Source organism: Schistosoma mansoni, chromosome 6 (assembly GCF_000237925.1).
Source record: "Schistosoma mansoni strain Puerto Rico chromosome 6, complete genome".
Classification (NCBI taxonomy): domain Eukaryota; kingdom Metazoa; phylum Platyhelminthes; class Trematoda; order Strigeidida; family Schistosomatidae; genus Schistosoma; species Schistosoma mansoni.
Genome location: NC_031500.1, coordinates 14,415,652 through 14,423,059, shown reverse-complemented (window position 1 = coordinate 14,423,059; position 7,408 = coordinate 14,415,652). Strand labels below are relative to the sequence as shown.

The 7,408-nt window shown below is 35.6% G+C and overlaps 1 protein-coding gene across 1 annotated transcript in view; it reads left to right on the top strand.

The window, feature by feature from the left end:
- The first annotated feature begins 3,850 nt into the window (after nucleotides 1–3,850).
- The window catches only part of Smp_051070 (hypothetical protein), an 18,149-nt gene continuing 14,591 nt past the window's right edge, over nucleotides 3,851–7,408 (top strand). The window contains exon 1 of the mRNA XM_018798358.1: nucleotides 3,851–4,121. The gene's annotated coding sequence lies outside the window, so the exon portion shown is untranslated. The remainder of the gene's footprint in view (nucleotides 4,122–7,408) is intronic.

The following is a 7,408-nucleotide window of genomic DNA, read 5'->3' as shown; positions in this document are numbered from 1 at the left end:
CTAGATATGTATAGCGGGATTTTATTGTGTGACCTACTGGTTGATTAGTCGTTTGCTTTAAACACTATGCCACAATATTACTAACTAATTTATCACTAAGTAGTAATCAATGCAATGTCTCATGTAGTGATCTAATTCTACTTGATTTATGTACAAAATATTAGCCACTTGGTTAATTGATTTAATGTCACAATGGACATCATTGGATATTAGGTTAAAGGTGGTGGGAAATGACGATATGATCTGAGTCTAGATTGCACACTTAATACAATAAGATATATCTGCAATCCTCAGGAAGTTTATGCTCTCTTTGGTGCTCGCCTCCACACCAAATATATATTATTCCTTTGAATACATCTTTTTTCAGTGAGTCTATATTCAAAATTGTATAGTCGTACTCATACACATACATATTTCTTTTAAGCCTGTAAACGAACTATTTTTGTGAAAATGTTAGTATAGCGAGTTTTATCATAAATTTGTTACATATTTTTAACTATCAAAGGCTAAATTTAGTACATTTTGCGGAATAGTTAATGTAGTCGGTGTTTTTTTTCTAAGTTACGATTGTTAAACAGATGCTCTCGCATGCCCTTGTAAACAACACCTACATTTACTCTGGCTAAGCTAAAACGTATCTGTGCTTTACTTTTCTTAAACATCCCTTCTATAACTATATATATATAGCCAACATGGCAAAATTACCGAGTATTGGTTAAGGAGACAAATTTTTCAGTAAATACAGAACGTCAGACCAATCAATGCATTAATTCTTTTAAAAGACTGACACATCTCAAAACTTTGTTATTTAACACATCCTACACTCCTTCCATTTATTAAGCTATAGGCTCGAACTCCGAGTTACTTCTATTTTTGGTCTGCAACCTTACACCCAATACTTGACTAAAAGCTGAGCACATGAATTTGTCAGTTGGTTAATGAATTATGTCTACGCATCTTATGGTCGATGTCATCGTTATTCTCCTATAGTCAATAGATCATCCACGCATTCGTATAACATAAAAAAAATAATTGAATATAGTTGTGAAATAAATTTCACTATGATCTGCTCACTGTTCTTACTAATGTCTTTCTGAAATATTCTTAGGTTTCTTTTTCTTTTTACTTCTCAATAACATTGACTCAGCAACAATATTGTGAAATGTTTACCAAAAATAACAAACACACTCCTTTTTTTTATTTTTATTGACAAATTGAGACTACTAAAACATTTAAACTAAATATCATTGACGTAAGCCTATTTTCTAAGAAAATTAGACAAAAGTTGATTCATATTTACTATCAAACTAAATATGTTGCCAAATCTGTTTATCATATTCAATATTGTTGACAAAGTGATTTTTTTAAAGAGCTATCTATTATCTTAGTGTATAATTCATAGTCCCCAAATGCCCTGGTACGTTCGAGAGTGAGGAAAGTCCTCTCTCCCTCTCGAAATGCTTTCACATGGCCACGCGCATATAGCTTCTGACAGGGAAATCCTAATCACTGACTTCTCGAGGCATTTCTGTTGTTTACGAAATTGGGAGGACGAAAAGCGAATGTCCGGCGCTTCAACTGGCTTGGTGGACACAGAAAGTCCATCTAGAGCAGTTGGAAAACCCTAATTCCAAACCAATGGTGCACATGGGCTGGCTCCAGTATCCTGAAGGAACAAATGGCGTATGAATCAATCGTTGGTCACCGACTACCATGGGAGTGCATCTCCTCACGATACTCCACTGCCTTTTGGATCAGACCTTTAGATCGAAAACTCCGGGTGTGGTCCCCTAAGAAAACCACCTGTTTCAGTTTGGAAACCTGGGCAGTATCACAGCCCTCATACAAATCTCATTTGATTTATGTGGCGTATATGTATCTGGTGCTCCTTTGTACCAATATTTATGTGTTTAAATAAATAAATAAATAGTAATTCATGGTCATTTGAATTTTAGCTTTTATACTATTCTACAAAAAAATTTTTTTCAGTGCAAACAAAAAATATAGTGAGTGTTGAACTCTTTGAAAAAGTGTTCATCATTACTCGATTCAACACTATTTAAGTTATCATTTTTTTAAAATAAAAAGTACTAGTGTAAACTTTTTTTCCTATAAAAAAGCAGTGACAACTTGAATACGTCAGTAACATTATGTATAATCGTAAGCAGAGGTGGATGGTGTCTAGCAATGGAATCGAGGGTGTGCATTTTGTCCTATTTCAGACTCGTCAGCAGTTTGTACCTGCATCCAAGATTTGATGTGCTAGCTTCGAGTCCCAGAGTGAACATTAACTCCGGTATACAGACACATCCGGCTGACGAGTCTCAAATAAAACGAGACGCTCGTCGAAGCAATTTGCACAGGATCCACGTATTCCGAAAACAGAGACTGATCAATTGGAAACCTTAACATTAATGGAAAGATTCATACAACCGATATAAATGAAAAATGTATGATCAATCATAGATCATATCGTTTACAATCTCCCGCTACTTATAATGTTTCACAGTGGCTTTTAAATGTGTTTCCGTACACTAGGTCCAGTCCAGTAGCTGATGCGTTTTTTCCTACCAACATAATGCTCTATCTTTCCAAGAGTTACGCCTTCATTCAAATCATTTAAACAATCTTATCATTGTAGACGTTCAGTTGTGTTAAAAATATCTTTTTATTACTGTAATAACTTGAAACATGACTGATTTGACAAGGTTGTGACTTGAGCTAATTACTGATCTCTTCTACCACTGATGCGACTATTTGCTATAACTATGAAGTACATTTATCTGTTTGCTACTTATGGCAACGGAACAGGACTGCTTTTGTTGACGTAATGATTAGAATAAAATTGTAGAAGTGGAGTGATTTATTCTCCAACCACTAAGTGACATTCAGGTTAATAATCATAACAAACGATGTATCATTTTAATGTTTCGGTCAATCAGAAATGTGAATGTATTGAACTGGTAGTTAAGTCAACTGTCTAATGTTTGCATATAAAATTTACAGAATCAATGAATTCATTGAATTATCTGTTTGTTTTATTCTTGACAATTACCATGACACCTGTTTTTATTCGTAAACGGCTTGTGTTTTCCATTCGTTGATGTTAAATTCTGAAAATAATCAGTCTCTGTTGATATTTATGCATGCTGAGCGGATCGGTCCAGTATTATCGTCTACACAACTTTTTATTCAAGTCCACATAGCGGTTAGCATTAAAATGCAGGACGCACACTTCGTCCCATCTTAGACTCGTCAATTGAAATGTACCTGGATCCCAGTGCCAATGTTCATGCTGAGTTAGACTCATTTTCTTAGTGAACAGCGGGTTTGTGTTTTGGTCTAAATGAACTGAGTTCAGATCGTAGTCTCGACATAAGCATTGTGATGCTGATACATTCACCACCTGCAATCTTGATTCATTCAGCCCGATTGCAGGGTTACATTTTAGCGTGGTGAGTATGTTTTGTAGCTCAGGTGGACAATGTTTTTTTTATAAACAAGATGGTTTAATTAATCCATCTCTCTCAGAGGACGAAATACTACATTGCAACCTGATGAATAGAATGTGATTAGCACCAAAGGACTATACAAGCATGAAATTGGGCACTTTTCAGTGATCGACCAATTCTGAATATCGTAGTCTAGTAGGAGGCCAGTCGTGATCCAAATAGCGGAGTGTAAATTTCTCAGACTAGAACACTGGGTAATGTAGGATCTAATCATACAGGGCGCATCGGTCACTTGAAGCTCGCAGTTGCACCTCGTCAACTATTATCAACTAACACAAAAGTAGTCCCCATGATTTCCTGTCGACTATCTCCAACCACCTGAAATTTTGTTGTTCTGATTATAGATAATATAGTATGCATAACTCTTTTGAAGAATAACTGCAGAATAATTCCACATAAACAGTCTGCTTCCTCAAAATAACTTCCAGATGATTGTATAGTATTTTCGAGTAAAAATGGATTTTCTTTGAAAAAGTGCGGAGTCTATCCAGTAAAATTTTACTACAATAGTAATATTGAAACGTGAAGTTGCGGTCAATCTAATCAAGCTGTATAGATGTTATAATACTAAAAAAATATTGTAGCGACTAACTGGTGGGCATCTTCAAGGTTAGTTTATCACAATGTCTACCTTCCTAATGCTTCCTATATGATTAATCTCGTTGAACAGGAAAATACATGAAATAATTAAACTTAGCACTAGCTATGATTATAAATTTTAGTAATCACATAACAGTTCAGTACAACTAAACACTTAAAGAGGATATGATACATCAAAACGAAAACCTCGTTAGGCAAGTAGTCGTAGGATTAACAAAGATAAATATAGGCTAATGGATAAAGCATATAATTTTGTTTAAATTTGAAAAAAGATAAGTTTCATTTAGTTATAGAGTATTCATGTTACCTATATGGGGGATGTAATAAGAATGATAGCATTATTGTTACTAGTTTTTTATTCTGAACAATGTCTGGTACACATCTAAATAAATTGAGTAGTATAATCTCTATAGCAATGCAATCAGAGAGTTATGGTGAACTAAATAGTAGTATTAGTCCTAGACATCTGTCTTATTCTAAATCAATAATGTTAATGAATAGTGCAAAAGAGAGTGTCTACTGTAAAAATTTTAATTCAGTTTATTTAATAATCCATTCTAAACAAAACAAGTTTTATATGTATATGGCCCCCAAATGCCCTGGTACGGCCGAGAGTGAGGAGAGTCCGCTCTCCCTCTCGAAATGCCCTCACATGGCCACGCGCATATAGCCTCTTCCAGGGAAGTCCTACTCACTGACTTCTCGTGGCATTACTCTTGTTTACGAAATTAAGAGGACGTAAAGCGAATGTCGGCGCTTTAACCTGGTTGGTGGACACGGAAAGTCCACCTAAGGGAGTTGGAAAACCCTGATTCTAAACCAATGGTGCACATGGGCTGGCTCCAGTATCCTGAGGGATCAAATGGCGTATGAATCAATCGTTGGTCACCAACTACCATGGGACTGTATCTATTCACAATGCTCCATTGCCTTGTGGATTAGATCTTTAGGTCAAAGGTTCGGGGTGTGGTCTCCTAAGAAAACCACCTGCTTCGGTCTGGGCACCCGGTTAGTATCACAGCCCTGACACAAATCAAATGAGATTTGTGTGACGCATATGTATCTGGTGCCTTTTTGTACCAATATTTATGTGTTTAACTAAATAATAAATATATGTATATGACCCAATGTATAATGTTTTTTACAGCTGAATAAGAATTATAAATCATATTTCTATCTTCTTGGAACTAGATATGGAAACAATACAGAATGTTACTAAGGTTGAATTTGCTTGACTGAAGAAGTAAAGATTCCTATAAGATTATAATTCTTAAAATTAGTCATATAGCATCTTAAAACATCTGTAATTCTTTGTTTCTACAGTTGAAGAGGGATTTGGGTAAATGCTCAGTCTGTAATCATTCGAGCGTTCAAAGATGATATATATTGTAGTTTGACTAGTGACCGCGTAATAATTGAGAAGAAAAATTTACGAAATTCAATATTGTTTATGAGTGATCAACTAATCACTTACAGATTCTCCAATCCATTGGAATTACTAGCATTTACTTTGAATGAAGTTAAAAATTGTATTTGGAATTGTATATCACTGAAAAACGGGAAGTATACATGATTGCCTATGGGGCTCAATTTGATATTCTTTTTTTAGAATCTAGTTTTTTCTCCCATCTATTTCTTGAAATACTAGACGATTGATTATCTACATGCTAGGCTACAGGCTTCGGTAGGCAACTCCCCATCTAATAGATACCGATAACTTGGTATTGGTTATGGTATTATTTAAATGATGGCTATCAGTAGACTTTCAGTGTTAATGTTTCATCTTCTTGATGATTCTACAATCTTTTACCGACTATGTATGCTTTTTAAATAGTTATAAATCGATCACTAACTGCATGTTCATTTAGAGTATAATCCGCGACTAATAAATGAAAGTCTTTGTGAATGAAAATTATTTGCTTTTTTTTGCGAAAAAATTGTTTCAATAAGCGATGGATGAATTTTCTTCTAGTTAAAGTCAGATTATATCGTGAAATAACACTAATTGAAGATCCTTGGAATAATATAAAGGAGGCTCGATAGCTGCCTCTTTTCGGCTTAAGATTCTTTAACAGTCTAGACCAGCTGTACATACAATTGACTCAATTCGGCTATAGAACTTGAAGCTTCTAGGTACAAATCACTCTTAGTTGATATGAATGTTTTCACAACTTAATTTCTATTGTAGTTCTGACTCATTAATGTTCAATTTTGCATTACTTACTTACACCTGTTACTCCCAATGGAGCATAGGCCGCCGACCAGCATTCTCCAACCCATTCTGTCCTGTGTCTTCCTTTCTAGTTCTATCCAATTTTTGTTCATTCTTCTAATGTCTGTCTCCATTTCTCAGAGTAACGTGTTCCTTGGTCTTCCTCTTTTCCTTTGGCCTTGAGGATTTCATGTGGAGTCTTGCCTTGTGACGCACAATTTTGCATTGATCCTTAGGTAAAAAAATTATCGTTAATAACCTAAACTGATAAGTCGTTTATAACAATAAAGTTGCTTTGACTTATTCAGTTTCAGCATAAGTAAGTGGATCGATCAAATTATGTTGACACAGTTTATGAGTAATTAAGTTTGTCAGTATGAAATAATTTGATTGATATATAAAAAAATTTCTATACAAATATATTATTCTCTTGTAACTAATGTGTTTTATATAAGTGTAGTGTACAATTTTGATTTTTTTATTAGACCCTATTTTTTAAATATAAAGTGACTAACTAGTATATTGTAAGCAAAGATGGATAATGGCTAGCAGTGGAGTCCAGGACGCGCGTTTCGTCCTATTTGGGACTGGTCAGCTGGATGTACCTGCATCTCAGAGTTGATGTTCACTCTTGGACTCGAACCCAGTACCCTCGCTTCAAACGCCATCGCGTTATCCACTCGGCCATTGAGACCTGATAGCCACTTGCTTGTGCGATGGGGTGAAGTTTGAATTCACTTAGTATTGTTTGTTTGAATCTTCCCATTGATGCTTAGGACTGAAACTGGTCAGTCTCTAATTGGCATATGTGCATACTTTACGTATTGCCTCGATATAGCCTAAGTTCACAAACATTGTAAGTCAAGATGGATAGTGGTTAGCAGTATAATCCAGGACGCGCGTTTCGTTCTATTTGGGACTCGTCAGCTGGATGTACCTGCATCTCAGGACTCAGTAGCCGAGTGGATAACGTGATGGCGTTTGAAGCGAAAGGTACTGGGTTCGAGTCTCAGAGTGAACATCAACTCTGAGGTGCAAGTACATCCAGCTGACGAGTCCCAAATAGGACGAAACGCGCGTCCTG